Source organism: Chenopodium quinoa, unplaced genomic scaffold (genome assembly GCF_001683475.1).
Source record: "Chenopodium quinoa cultivar QQ74 unplaced genomic scaffold, ASM168347v1, whole genome shotgun sequence".
Classification (NCBI taxonomy): domain Eukaryota; kingdom Viridiplantae; phylum Streptophyta; class Magnoliopsida; order Caryophyllales; family Amaranthaceae; genus Chenopodium; species Chenopodium quinoa.
The window spans coordinates 43,590-59,711 of NW_018744464.1; positions in this window are offsets into that span (position 1 = coordinate 43,590).

Sequence of the window (16,122 nt, forward strand, 5' to 3'; positions counted from 1 at the left end):
CAGTCTGCGAAATACCTCGATGAGGCATACTCAGTCGTATCATGAGAGTCAGTCAGGCGGCACCTCCCGTCAGTCCGGCTTTCATAGCGACCAGGCGGTACCAAACTTACCGTTTGTACCGCAACAACAGTATTTTTTACAGCCACCTCCGTTTGGTGGACATGCAGCAAAAAATGTCCAACCTATGGACTGGCAGCTACGGTTGCTTAGACTTGGTGAACAGCCGTCGGCCTTCTCCAAGGAAATTACTGAAGCCGCTCAGCGGCCAAAGTGAAAAATGTATTAGTAGGCGCCTATGACGGCACTACTAACCCAGAAGACCATCTGATGGCATTCACCAACCTGATGTACCTTCAAGGGTTGGATGATCCAACTTGGTGCAAGTGTTTCCCAGCGACTCTCAAAGGAATCACACAACAATGGTTCGGCAACCTGCCGACTGGTTGTGTAAATAACTTCAAGACGCTTGCTTACTTATTCACCTCCAACTTCGCCATGAACATCCCTGCGAAGAAGACGACCCTTGATTTAGGAACAATTCAGCAGGGCGAGAAGGAGGGGCTTTGTTCTTACATCAGGCGATTTAACCTGATGAGAATACAAATTCAAGGGTTACCGGATGAAGTAGCCTATACTGACTTTTTCAGAGGTCTCAAAGACGGGTCGACCTTCAAATTTGATTTGGTCCGAAAGAGGGTGGCGACTCTTCAAGAGGCCTTGATTGAAGCGGAAGCCTATATACAGGCGACTGATCTTTGTAGTACGGTAAAACAGTCAGACGGGAAAAGGTCCGACAAAAGAGAAGGACGACAGAAGCAGTCGTCAAACAAAGACGAGAAGAGAAAAGAGGTCTGGGCAACTGATTCCTCTAAACAGCCGTCCCAGAAGAAGAAAAAAGAATTCAAACCATACTCCCCAAAGTATGTGTTTAACAAGGATAGCCAATTTATCCTAAAGGAAATCAAGGGACGGATCTCAATTGAGAAGCCGGTCCCCATGAAGGGTTCTGCAAACAATCGGAACCAAGAAAAATTCTGTGATTATCATGAAGATGTTGGTCATCACACCAATGAATGCATCACTCTCATGCGGTATCTGGACCGCCTGGCTGAGCAAGGTGACCTTGACACTTATGTCAAGAAATCTACGGGGAACACTTCCTCGAAAAAGCAGTCGACCAAAAAGAATCAACAGGCCGACAGCTCCGATACATATGATGCAGTCGTCTACACCATTGCAGGCGGCTTCTCAGGAAGCGGCCCCACTATTAGGGGCAACAAAGACAATATCAGACGGTTAGATGTAAATTCCGTTCACCAAGAACGACCCTCCAAATATTCATTTCCTGAGATTGTCATCACTGAAGAAGATCTAGGAGGGGTAAGAGGGCCGCATGACGACCCTATCGTTATTGAATGTAAAGTGGCCAACCAGAGAGTTGGCCGAATCCTCATAGATACCGGAAGCTCTTCAGATCTCATCAGTAGCAAATGTCGTCGAAACTAAAATATCAGACTGATTGCATACATCCGGCATCCCACCCTTTAGTAGGGTTTGGAGGAGGAGTCGTCCACCCAGTGGGACGAGTGGATTTACCCATCCGCCTGGGCGAAAAAGGGGAAGGACGACACATGGTAGTCCAGTTCCTGGTAGTAGAAGAACTCTCGGCCTACAACATGATTCTGGGACGACCAACCCTGAATAATTCTAAGGTTGTTATAATCCCATCTCTTATGTTGCTCAAGTTTGAGAGGGATAATGGAACAGTCGGGTCCCTAAGGGGAGATCAGAGGATGGCCCGAGAGTGCTATCTCTCGGATGTCAAGCTCACTGTTATGGCCACTATGTCGAGCGGTGGAAAAATAGACCTTGACAATGTCAAGGAGAGTGCGCATGTTCAAGAAGCAGGCGACAAGAAGAGAAAGGCATCCTAGACAAGGGCCGCAAGAAAAGACAGAAAATAGCAATCATTGGCAGAGGAGCGGTCGGATGAATTCCGCCCTCGGCCAGCTGGTGAGCATACGGACCTGATCTTAGATGACTCGCGTCCTGACAAAACAATCAAGGTTGGGACGACTGCTCTAAGGGACCTGGGTGACGACTTTCACAAACTATTGAAATAATACAAGGACATCTTTGCATTCGAAGTCCATGAAATGCCAGGCATTAGTCCTGATCTGGCGGTACATAAACTGGTCGTGGATCCGAAAAAGAAGCCGGTACGGCAGAAGAAGCGGAACCATGGCGAAGAAAGAAGTCAGGCGGCAGCCGCCGAAGTTAAAAAATTACTTGATGCAGGGTTCATTCGGCAATGTTACTTCCCAAACTGGGTTGTAAATGTGGTGCTTGTTAAAAAGCCGAATGGCACCTGGCGAATGTGTGTAGACTACACAGACTTAAACAAGGCGTGCCCTAAAGACAGTTACCCTCTGCCTAAAATTGATAACCTGGTCGACTCAACAGCCGGCCATGCTTTGATGAGCTTTATGGACGCCTACTCTGGTTTCCATCAAATTCCTTTATGGAAGAAAGATCAGGAGAAGACGGCCTTCGTCACTGATCAGGGGTTATACTGTTACACGGTCATGCCGTTTGGTCTTAAGAATGCCCCGGCCACTTTCCAGCGAATGATAAACACTGTGTTCTTTGATCAGATTGGGAGAAATGTCGAGGCATATATTGATGATATGATTGTCAAGTCTAAACTTCAGAAAGATCATCTGTCGGACCTCCGAGAAACTTTCGCCACACTCAGGCGGCACCATGTCATGCTCAATCCCAGGAAATGTTTCTTTGGAGTTGAGTCTGGGAAATTTCTCGGATTCCTTATCAATAAGAGAGGAATAAAGGCGAACCCTGAGAAGGTGCAGGCGGTCATCGACATGCAGTCGCCTCGTACCATTCGAGAGGTTCAGAAGTTAACAGGTTGTCTGGCGGCCTTGGGAAGATTTCTAAGCCAATCAGGCGACAACTGCCTATACTTTTTCCAGGCAATTAAGAAAAAGGCAAGGTTTGAATGGGGGCCGGATGCTGAGGCGGCCTTCCAGAAATTGAAAGTTCACTTGCATTCCTTGCCGAGGCTGGTCAGTCCTTTGCCCAAATAAGTACTCTACATGTACTTGGCCGTCTCTGATCATGCGTTAAGCGCTGTTCTCCTTGCTGAAAGAGACGGCTGTCAGCTCCCGGTCTACTTTGTCAGTCACGTACTGAAAAATGCCGAGTTGAGGTATCCCTTAGTGGAGAAATTTGGTCTTGCACTCTTCATGGCTGTTAAAAAATTGAAGCCCTACTTTTTGGCACATGCAGTCGTCGTGTATACAGACCAACCTATCAAGCGGCCACTGACCATCATGGAGTCGTCAGGCCGAATGATCAAATGGGCCATAGAAATACAGAGCCTCAAAGTTACCTTCGAGCCTAGAAAAGCAATGAAGGAGCAAGCCTTTGCTGACTTTATTGTTGAGATGACTCGTCCTCTTGACTCTCAAGTTCCAGACCAAGTCTGGAAGGTATATGTGGATGGAAGCTCTACTTTAAATGGTTGTGGAGCAGGCGTCATATGTCAGTCGCCAGAGGGCGACAGGAACGAGTATGCTCTACGCTTCAGTTTTCAGGCCTCAAACAATGAGGCAGAATATGAAGCTTTACTAGCCGGAATCCGCATGTGCAAGGCGGCAGGGGCAAGAAAAATAGACGCCTGTTCCGATTCACAATTGATAGTGAGTCAGTACAATGGCGAATACGAAGCAACCCATCCGGCCATGATCAAGTATTTACAGGCAGCCCGACAAGCAGTCGGCTCCCTTGAGGATTTCCATCTGACCCAAGTGCCGAGATCAGAAAACAACCAGGCGGATGCAATTTCAAAATTAGCATCATCCGCCTCCTGTGATACTCCTCGAACTGTTTTTTGGGAAGTAATGGAGAAGAGAAGCATTGAGGAAGACCCTATTGGAATCTTAGACAGAAGCTCAACCTGGATGGATCCAATCAGGGCATATCTGACAAATGGTACCCTGCCGGATGATCATCAACAGGCGGCAGCACTGAAAAAACGAGCAACCAGTTTTGAAATAATAAAGGGAGAACTTCACAAAAGGGGGTACCTTCAACCCTTCTTAAAGTGTGTTACTCCAGAAAAGGGGCGAGAGATACTAGATGATCTTCACTCTGGTTACTGTGCTTCCCATATAGGCGGTAGGACGCTTGCTCAACGGGCAAGGCGGCAGGGCTACTTTTGGCCTACTTTAGAAGCAGATGCGATGGGGATGGTGATAAAATGTGACAAGTGCCAAAGGTTTGGCAAACTAATTCACCGTCTGGCTACTGTCCTCACTACCATTCATAGCCCACTACCGTTTGCTAAGTGGGGCATGGATATTCTGGGCCCATATACGCCTGCTACAGGCGGAAGGAGGTACATACTTGTTGCCGTCGAATACTTCACTAAATGGGTAGAGGCGGAGGCTGTAAAGGGAATCAAGACGAAGGATGTAATTTCATTCATTTGGAAAAATGTCATCACTCGGTTCGGGGTTCCCATGTCTATGGTTTTTGATAATGGTCCCTAATTTGAGACGCCTGTTCTCAAAAGCTGGTTGGGTGACCAAGGAATTGCACACTACTTTGCATCTGTCGGCCGTCCACAAGCAAACGGCCAGGTAGAAGCCTTTAATAAAATCATCTCAGACGGTCTCAAGAAAAAGATTGAACGAGCAGGCGGCCTATGGGCGGATGAATTACCACATGTTCTCTGGGCCATTAGGACGACTGAAAAAGGGGCGACTGGAGAAACTCCATTCCTCCTAACTTATGGTGCGGAAGCTGTTCTTCCAATAGAACACTACGAGCCGACTCTTCAAGTAATGCTATATGACGAAGAGGCAAACTGGGAAGCCATGTGCCTGGCATTAGACTCACTTCCTGAAAGGAGGGGCAATGCTGTCTTGCGCCATGAAATTTACCGCCTGAGAATGACTAGATCATACAACAAAAAAGTACACAGCCGTCCACTCAAAGTGGGGGACTTTGTACTTAGAAAAATAGAAGCAGTTGGAAGGGCTAATGAGTCTGGCAAACTAACTCCCAACTGGGAAGGACCCTACCGAATCTGTGAAGAGGCCAACCGTTACCTTGAACTTGGAATGTAGATAATCTTAAGAAATATTTCTTTTGAATGATATAAATAGTCAAGGGCTACTTAATAAAAGTTTGCATACTTAATATTTAATTTTGTACTAAGAGGGGCACGCCTACTAACAAACAGTCGGCTACTCTCCATACTCAGTTTTCATTTTTACTTAAGAGGGGCATGCCTACTGACAAACAGTCGGCTACTCTCCATGTTTAATTTTTATTCTTACTTAAGAGGGGCAGGTCGCCTATACATTTACAGTCGCCTACTCTCCATTGAGTATTTCACTTTATCATCAGAGGGGCATGCCGTCTGTACCTTTACAGTCGGCTACTCTCCATTGAGTATTTTACTCTATCTTCAGAGGGGCATGCCGTCTGTACCTTTACAGTCGGCTACTCTCCATTGAGTATTTTACTCTATCTTCAGAGGGGCATGCCGCCTGTACCTTTACAGTCGGCTAATCTCCATTGAATATTTTACTCTATCACCATAGGGGCATGCCGTCTGGACATACAGTCGATTCCAAGACAGACGACCACCCTCCTATACTTAGCTAAAAAATGATGGTGGCCTGGCCGACCCTGTGCCGAAATAGGCAGCTGCCCTCCTCTTACTTAGCATCTGCGTCCACCAAAGGACTAACCAAGGCCACAGGCCGAATGATCAGACCAGGCGCCAAGCCAACTGATCCAATCTTTAAAACTAATACGACTTGTCCCAACATCATAGCAGGCGTCCGGCGGCATCCCTCTGGATGAAATTCATCGCAGAGAGCAGCTCCCTTTTGGGTGGAACATTGCTCTACAAACTAATTACACGGCACCTATACGACTGTCCCAAGGGCAACCACGTAGCCGTTTTTGAGACAAGGATAACTCTATGACTAACCAAACCAGTGGTAGCAGTTGACATCTGAGTCAGATGACCGCCTGTATTACTTGGGATAAATGCAGGGGGTACCTCTTGAGTTAATAGCCAACAAACATTGGCAAATCAAAAGGTTCAGCCGGCCTCCGCCGCCTGGTACCTTTACTACTCAAGCAGGAGTGACGGCGACTGAGTAACACAAAAGTTAACTCATAGTCACTCTCTCAAACTTAGTATGGAGCCTAAAAGGTATGAGTCGTCCGCCTGTTTTTAGCAAACAGGGGCTCTCAACCACTACTCCTGCTAGGTTAACAACCTATGAGTTAAAAGCTAACAAACATTGGCGAATAAAGGGGAACAACCGGTACCCACCGCTTGATACCTCTACTACTCAATTACTTGGCAACTAGGTAACAATCATGTTTACTTGGTCACTCCTTAAAAATTTAGTATGAAACTAAAAAGGTGTTCATACAACACCTGTTCACACTAGATTAAATATGGCGGGGAAGAGTCGGCCTAGACGGCCTAAAGTCTCTAGTCTAAAAACATGACAAGTAGGAAACCACTTTCCTACTTGGTTAATTTTACAAATGACAGGACCGCCTGCCTAAAGGGGATCCAGTCTTTAAAATGGTTCGAATACCGATTGGATAAATGGCCGACTGATCGTCTAGCCTGGAAACAGACAACCATTCGTCCAGGGGCATAGGCGGCGTGACTAACTATCCGTACATGTCTGCAACTATCGGCCATGTAAAACAGTCGGTATAGTGTACAATTGGATATCAGAATATTCAACTTAAACAAATTTGAAGCAAAACAAAAATATTCATTAAAAGGAAGCCAGTCATTAAAGACCGGCAAAATATTCAGAGCCCCGGCCCCCTGGCCGGGTAAATACAAACAAACGGCACGCAGGCCAGGGAAAGAAGACATAAAGCTTATGAAGGGGGCAGATCTTCAATATTAGCAGCTGCCGCCTGGTCAGCACTCTTTTTGCTGGACTCGGCTTCAGCTGCATCCTTCTTCGATGCATTACCCCAAGCGGCACAAGCGCCACTACCGGCTGCTCCTCCTCCTCCAACGCCTCTTCCTCAGCAGTCGCCAGGATCTCTTGATTATATCTATCAGAACACTGGCGGTACGTTTTTTCCCAGGAGGCAAAGTCGGCATTGGGGAAGAGGCGGCCCCAAGTCATAAGCTGGATTTGAGCAGAGTCTTCCATCATCTCCCGGACCAGCTCTTTCTTTTCTTGCTCGGCCTTTTCCGAGAGCTCCTGAGTAAGACTCTTCTCCTGGGTCACCAGGCGTTCCTTTACGCTCGCCAAGGATTTCTCCAAGGTTTCGTATGAGGACATCTTTTGGCAAAGAGGTCTCAGCTCGGTCTTGAGGTTGTTAATGGTCGCCTCCAGCTCGCTATTCCTCTTCTGGGCCGCCTCTAACTGAGCTCGGATAGCGGCGGTAGCCTGCGCCTAATAATAAAGAATATCAATTGTCAGAACTTCATTTTAAGCAATTTGAAACATTGCCTTATCACAGTCAGAGGCGGCCATAGCTTTTGCAGCCTTTACCTCTTTCTTCTTCCGGTCAAGCGGCTTTCGAAGGCCGTTCACTCGGAGCAGGGCCTAAGTAAAAAGGGGAACAAGCGTCAGTTTCCAAACAAAAAAGAAAACAGGCGTCCTGGAATTCAAATACTCAAAAATATGCTAAGTATATCTCAGCAAGGACCCCTGCAATCCCGTCTAGGTCAAGGGTGCCGACACCCCTGACCGCCTCCCTTTCAGCTGGAGGTACGGCCTTGATCATAGACTTGGCCACTTCGACCAAGTCAGGCTCCTGAGGGCCGGCTGCATCAAGAATAAACAAACGGATTAGACATAGTAAAGGAGGGAGCAAGTCTAAAATTTACAAGGACAATTTCATACTTCTAGGTGGCCCAGCTGGAGTTTTAGAAGAAGTGGCCGGCTGTTTCTCAGCCGCCGCATGTTTCTTGGCAGAACCAGGAGAGCTCACAACAGTCGTCCTCCGGGCCTTGGGGTCCGGCTGTTGGGAAGAAGAAGCTCTTGGAGCGCCCGTCTAAAAAAGAAGAAAAGAGTCAGTATATGCATAAACACAACTCCAAAAAGAGGGTGAAAGGTTCGAAGCCCACCAAGGGTGCCCCCTTGTTGGGGAAGTCGGTTGAAGACTGTTGCATGATGGAGGCCCGCAACATGTCCGCCGCAGTCTTGGAGGCGGTAATTTTTCTCATGGCGTCCGCTGCAAAAACAAATAGCAAAGTTAATAAAAGTCATAACAAGAAATGCACGGAACAACAGAGTATTCGACAGGCCGGCTACCTCTTGAGCACCGACTGCTGAGGCCACAGGCGGCCAAAAAGTACTCGTCGTAGAGCCATTTGAAGCTCGGGACGCAGTGCAGGGGTACTTGCTCTCGTACCCCTGAAGTAGAGTTCACCTTCGAATCTACTTTGAAGAGTCATTTATCTAGGATCTCTTTCTTAGCCTTGGGGGGGAACAGGCGGCATGCTGCGGCCGCCTGCAAGAAGGGGCGGGTTCTTGTTCCACCTGTTGAAGCGCTTGTTCAGCTCTATGTCTGAACTCTCAATGATAAGGAAGGTGCTCCGCCAGTCCTTCCATTTGTTTGCTTTACACCTCGTCATGAGGTAGCCCCTGTGGCTCGTCAATTGATACCAGCCGGTACCGCCTGCCTTAGGGGTCCGGCTGAGGTAGTTCATGTGGGCGAAAGCCTTGAAGTTCGGCTCCACCCCGTGCAGTTCGCACCCGGCCACATAGCCGAGTACGTTGACCCAGGAGTTTGGGGCTAACTGCCATAACCCCAACTCATACCCATCCAAGATCCGCTGAACAGCCGGATGTAGTGGGAAGCGCAGCCCAGCCTTGATGGCCGCCTCGTAGCAGCCAAAGCAGGCGCCATCATAACTGGTACCAGCCGGCCAGACGACTGTGTCTTCTGGATCCGACACGAACACTAAAAAGCCGGGGCCCATTGTGTGGTTTGCGATAAAGCTCTCCACTTTCTCTTGCATGGCCGTGATCCGGCCCCGAGGTACCGTGCAGTAGTAGAGGGTATTTTGCTCTCGGTGAGAGGCGGATGGCTCCGCCCAATCGTCCCCCTTCTCAACTGTGTGAGAAAGCCTCGCCTCTTGTAGGCGACTGTTTTTCTCTTTTGTGTCCAGAGAAGCATGACCAGAAGATTTAGACTCGGATTCGTCCTCTGACGAGTCCGAAGAGGACGAATCCTCCCCTCTCCCGGAGGGGCCCGCCTCCTCTCCTTTCAAAGGAGCAGGAGAGAATGTAGAATTGTCAACTGTAAAATGGGAAGGGGTCACTTTGACTCCTCCCTCAGAACTGCCGGCTTTCAAGCCTCTTTGTTTCACTTCCACATCTGGCGCCTGGTCAGATGTTTCACTAATCGGCACCCTGTGGGAGGAGCCGTCTGAGTTTGAGATCCTGGCAGTCTTTTTTGTTCTGGCCATCATGCTCTGCATAGACACAGATACAGTTGGACTTTGTATAAAGGGCAAAGATGAGTCGAGAAAAGGGCAGGCGGCACTCCTAGTCCTAGATTCAACCGTCCCCGGTGACCAGCTGATCACTAACCTAGGTCGTGTCGTGTGTTTCCGTGGTGCCATTTCAAAAAAGAATAAAGTAAAGAGAAAATTAAGAGTAAGAGAACCGACGGTTACCTGAACGAGTGACGATTAATGAAGTTCTGAAAATCCTTTGCAGTCGGCTTGTCAGAGCAGGCGGTAGGCAGAAAGGGTCCAAAATGTCAGAGCAAGTTCAGGGGTCCGAATGTTCTCTCACAAAGTTTTCAAGTGTGAAAATGACCGAAGTCAACACTCCTTTATATAGGCGAAGTGAGAAGGCAAAGGGTCACTTCCAGAATTCAAAATCTTGGCGGGAGAATCTCTCGGCCTCTCGCCGAGTGACATCTGTAGCAGGCCGTCGCCTGTTACAGGGCGACACCTGTCACATGTAACACGTGACCAGTCACGTGCCACCTGTGAGGGGCAAATGATTAGGGGATTTTGCTCCCACCAATCGGAATGCGCCACGTGGGCCAATCAGGTCCTGCCAAGTGTCCCCCAGTTGGACCTCTCAGGGCTTGCCACGTGGCACACGCTTATTCGTCCAACCTGGACTTATTATGTCATGACACGTGGCATACTCCATGCCTAATGGAGAAGCCAGTCACCTAGGCCCAACTTCCGAGGGAAGCCCAATCAGCCCAAGGTTAACCTAAACCTAGATTGGCACGTTTCCCGAGGTTATAAATACCTCCCTTAATCCTCATTAAGGGAGATGACGCAGATTACACACATTAAACACTCTCACCTAGAGAGACCCAATCACTTTAATTTCCGCATTAATTACTCCTTAATCAAGTACTAACTTGACCGTCGGAGGCGGATCTCCAATCATCCGGAGCATCCGTTTGTTTCGCAGGTACATGCGTCCGGTTCCAGTCTCGGAATTGTAACTCTCCCGCAGGACATCAGAAAACCCCGAAACATCATCGGTCCCTAACCGGGGGCATACTGATAGCCGCCTGGCTGAGTGCAGCTCTACCAGTCACCTATCTGGGGGGCAATATGCCTAACCCCATTCCGTCTCTGTTTCGCACGGCAATAGTACTTGAAGAAATTTCTAAGCAAAATTTAAAGTGCAAACAAGGAGAAATCATTCAACAAAACCGGCACAGCCGGTGAGAAAATATATATATATTAATATTCAAAATAAAATACAATGGCAGAATAAGCCGACTCATCCGGCGCGATTACAAAATAATGCACAGCGCGCAGGCCGGGAGGTCGTTGCTATTCTATCTGCACAGTCACCCGGTCACTCGGAGCCTGAGTCCCTTCCGGGTTTGACGGGTCAATGGGGACGGAGCCAGGAGCAACTTCATCTTGAATAGCCTCCTCGTTAGTAGCCGCTTCCTCCTCCATCCTTTTGAACTCCGCCTCAACCTACTTCTCATAGGGTTCAGGCCCCGGCTGACCCTCCTCTTCAGCCAGAATGGCGAGATCTGCATATTTGTAGGCGAGCTCCCAGACGTTGTAGTCTGTACCCGGATGGATAATGGAGAACGCCCTCTTCATTCTGTTCTCGCAGTCTTGCTCATTCTCCTCAATGAGCCGATTCTGTTCTGCTTCAAGGGTGGCCTGGAAGTTTCCCTTTGCAACAGCCGCCTCTTTGATCATGCGGTCATTCTCTTATTGCAGGCGGGTGCTGGTCTCCTCCGCCTGATCTAGTCGTTTGAGGGGCTCCTCATGTTCCTTGAGTTCCTTCTCGGCATTGTCCAGCGCCATCTTGAGATTGTCCAATTTGGCCTTGGACTCATTGAGGGCTTTCTGAAGGGTCTTGATCTGGTCTGCCTGTCGCATGATTATAGATTTAGTTTCTAAGTCATGCACAATCATTGAATATTCAGCAATTTTATGTGCGTCATCCGTAGAGCGTTTGGCTCTCCTTACCTCCTCCTATTTGCGTATGTAGGCCTTTTTGAGCCCTTCCACGCGTAGCAGTGCCTGCAACAATACAACCGGCGTCAGTAGAAAAACCGGATGTGCATACATCAAATAAAATGTCGGATGGGTACTTCCAGCTTACATCAGCTAGCTCGACCATTACATGGTCGGCATTGAAGGTGTTGATCCCAGGGATCGCCTCCTTCTCGTCCCGGGGGACGGCTTTCAGCATGGCTCGGGCATACTGAGCTGCATCCGGCCAGCGGGGGGAATTATCTGCACCAAAAACAAACGGCGAGAAAGCTGCATATGCTCCGCCTATAGATTGCCGGCTGATTAGAGAATCTCCCGGCTGAGACTGAGAATAAGACTTAACCCGCATGGGCAGGTCAAGCAGCGCGAGGTTGAAGGGATTGGTACCTTGTTGTTGGAGACCTCTCTAGCCTCCGTCAGTAGAAGGACCGGTTGGGGTCCTTATTGGTGTGACCTCTTTTGAGGTCGCTTCAGTAGTAGACCCGCCTGGGGTCTTTATTGATTTACCGCCGGTAGAGGGCCGGGCGGTGGATGTGGTCTTATGCACCTTAGATGCAGGCTCCACTACAGTCAGCCTCGGCCGAATCTGCTTCTGCAAGAAGCGAGGAGCTCTGCTCTCATCCCGAAACGAAGTAACAAACGGTCAGGCGAAGAAACGAGCAAAACGGGAGTAAAGCAAACAAATCAAAGATAAGTCAAACGGTCCAACCTTCTTAGCCGCCTGAGCAGCAAGCTTTTTCTCCAGATTCTCCTTGCGGATGTCTGAAGCCTTCCTAGCAGGCGTTTTCTCTGTTGGCAACATGTCCTTTGCTTCTTCTGCAAAACACAAATCAAATACGTCCGGTCAAGGTCAGGTGTAACACCCCCAAATCTCTCTCTACGTAGATTGTAGAAAATTATGTATACATACCGTAGAGATAGACTTGGGCGTATTACCGCCGCGTATAACGCAAGGCTTATACAAAATACTTTTGCAGGGGAAAACTTTATTCTTTATTAAATAAACCATAGTAAAAAATTCGTTCATAAATCGTGACACAAAAATGACTCAAACTTTTCCTAGCTAGGTGAAATTCCCGTGGACTCTCGTATGCATCAATCAATTTCCACCTGAAATATTCATTTGTTTACCATAAATGGTAAACAGGGCAAAGCCAAAACAAAAGCACGTATTAGCAAAATATGCTAAGTAAGTCATGTGTAAGATAAGTAAAACGTAATTTAAATCATTTACGTTTAAAGAAATACCATGCCGTATTCAAATAGAACTTTTCCAATCCAATTCTTTTAATACAAATTAAACTCAATCGATTCCAAACCAATTCCTCACTAAGTGTGCACACCCCCCAAGTGGTTTACTTTATAATCAAAGGCCAAGTTTGAGGAAAGACTAGGTCATGCAAAGTCCATAGTCTTCTCTAATCGATTCCCTAAGTGGGATTCATAACATATCGATTGATTTGCTTAAAAACTCTTCTTTTAAAAAAAATCCATCACACTTGTTTGGGGTAAAATTACCCCAGCCACGTGGCCCAATGGCTGAGCGATACGTGGCACCTTGCCATTGGTCAGCAGGGCTCCAATCCCCTGCTGACACGTGTCCTAGGAACCCTAAATGGGGAACCAATTCTCCCCACTATAAATAGTGGGAGAATCCTCATTAATGGGGTATTCAATTTATATTCACTTACATGCAATTGCATTCAATACACTTACACCAAAACCGAGCAATATTAATTGCGGAATTCTCCCATTACGTGAGAAGTAATTACTCTTTTACGCACTTTCTTCCTCCCGTACATCACTGACTTGATCGTCGGAGGCGGAGCTCCACCCAACCGGAGTCTCCGTGATTTTGCAGGTACAGGCGGTCGAAGGGCATTCTTGGAATTGTAACTCTCCCGCAGGACACATCAAAAAACCCCGAAACATTTGGCGCCGTCTGTGGGGAGAGTACTTCTAAGATGGCTTCAAACCCTGTACCACCGGATCAGGTCAAGCGGCCATCGGCCGAGCCTGAGGTCCAGACGGACCATGAAAGCGGTGATAATTACGGACTCGACACCTATGTGGCCCCAGACGGGTCCTTCAGAACAAAGTACACCCATTCCAGGGATAAAAAGGAACGGGAAAACATCCAAGCTTCTCCAAGCAACCCAGCCGGCAACCCGATTGGAGCTGCACAGGCGGCAGAAGGCTCTGCTCCCGTCACAAGGAACAAACTCATGACCTTCATGAATAGTTTCAAAGGCGAGATCCAGAACCTTATTCGGTCAGCTACTCCCAAGAAGAGTCAGCCGGCCAAGAAGCCTTCTAACAAGAAGACAATCAAGGACTGGGTCCCTACCCCTCATCCAAAGCCAAAGGAGGGGGAGGGACTCAGGTTCGATCAAAACCGACTCCACTTCCTGCAAGCGGAATAAAGAAAACCCATCCGGCACTTGCAGCCGGATGGTTCAAAAAAGATATTCTCTGACGCCCAGACGTATCTCCAAGAAAAGAGAAGTCTGGCGTCTGCGTCGGCTTCAACGTCGACCTTTCCAGACAGTTTCCGTGACACCTCTAACAGGCGTACGGGAACGAGTCTAGGGAGTCAGACGGGCGAACCATCTGCCCGGTCTGGACCCCATGTGATCCAACCCGGTCTATTTGGTTCGCCGAATGGGCTGGGTGGATCCCCTTTTACCCAAACGGGTTCGTTTGGAAGAAATATGCAGCAGTCGTTCCAGCTCATGGACTGGCAGCAGCGCCTGCTGAATTTGGGAGAACAGCCCTCGGCGTTCTCCCCTGAGATAACCCAGGCGGCACAGCCGGCCAAGATCAAAAACGTGTTGGTAGGGGCCTATGATGGTACCTCCAACCCAGAAGATCATTTAATGGCTTATTCCAATCTCATGTACCTACAGGGGTTGGATGATGCCGTCTGGTGCCGATGCTTCCCGGCTACCCTGAAGGGCATCGCCCAACGGTGGTTTGGTAACTTACCAGCCGGCTGCATCAACAGCTTCAAGACCTTGGCGTACTTGTTTACGTCAAACTTCTCAATGAACATCTCGGCTGAAAAGACAAGCCTCGATCTGGGGGCAATACAGCAGGGTGACAGAGAAGGACTCTAGTCGTATGTCAGGCGGTTCAATCTGATGAGAATTCAGATTCAAGGACTGTCTGATGAAGTTGCTTACACAGAATTCTTTAAGGGTCTGAAGGATGGGTCAACCTTCAAGTTTGACCTCGTCCGGAAAAGGGTAGCCACCCTCCAAGAGGCGTTAATGGAAGCTGAAGCCTACATACAGGCAACGGAGCTTTGTGCTATAAAGCAGCCGTTGGATTCCAAAAAATCCGACAGAAGAGACAGCCGGTAACAACAACAGCAGCCGGCTAAAAAGGAAGAAAAGAAGAGAAAGGAGGTCTGGGCTGCAGACCGATCTGGTCAGCCGGCTCAGAAGCTCAGACGGAAATCTGAACCGTACGTTCCTAAGTACGAGTTCACAAAGGACTGCTCCTCCATCCTCATGGAGATCAAGGACCGGATGTCTCTCGACAAGCCGACTCTTACGAAAAGCCCCGTAGGCAGCCGGGACAAAAGCAAATACTACCAGTACCATGAGGACGTTGGCCATGACACTAATGGTTGCTATAGCCTCAGGCGGCTATTAGACCGTCTGGCTGATGAAGGGGCTCTAAAGTCTTATCTGCCCAAAGCCAAGGGCAACACCCTGGCCAAGAAAGGGCAGGCGGCAAAAGCTGTTCTTGCCAATTCAGAAACAGATGAAGAAACCATCTTCACAATAACCGGCGGCTTTGCCGGAGGGGGTCCCACTATCCGGGGCAGTAAAGATAACATCAGGAAGCTGGTTAACTCAGTTGAGGAGACCCAAGCGTCGAAAGACATCTTTCCTGAGGTCCTTATTTCTGAAAAGGCCCGAGGCAAGGTCAGGCGGCCTCACGATGACCCCATTGTCATCGAATGCAAGGTTGCCAATCAGAGAGTTGGCCGGATCCTAATAGATACCGGGAGCTCGTCTGACCTAATCAGTTATCAATGCTTGACCAAGCTCAAGTACAAATCCAGTAGCATGCACCGGGCGCCCCACCCGCTTGTTGGTTTTGGGGGAGGCGTAGTGCATCCGGTAGGAAGCATAGATCTTCCCATCCAGCTGGGTGAAAAGAGGGAAGGACGCCACATGGTGATAAAATTCTTGGTTGTAGAAGAGCTCGCCGCCTACAACATGATTTTTGGCCGTCCGACCCTCAATGAGTCCAAGGATGTCATCGTTCCTTCTCTCATGCTTGTCAAATTTGAAAAGGACGATGTTATAGTCGGTTCCCTTAAGGGGGACCAGAGGACGGCTAGGGAGTGCTATCTCTCTGACGTCAGACCTACTATGGGGGCAGCCGGAGACGGTAACCCCATAGACCTTGATAACTGCGTTACACCAGTCCCGGCTCCAAGAGCAGCCGGTAAGAAAAGAAAGACGGGCCAGACGGATCCCGTCAAGCAAGAAAAATAGCAATCACTAGCCGGGGAAAGGTTAGATGATCAACGACCTCAGCCGGCTGGTGACTGCATTGATGTCGTCTTAGACGAC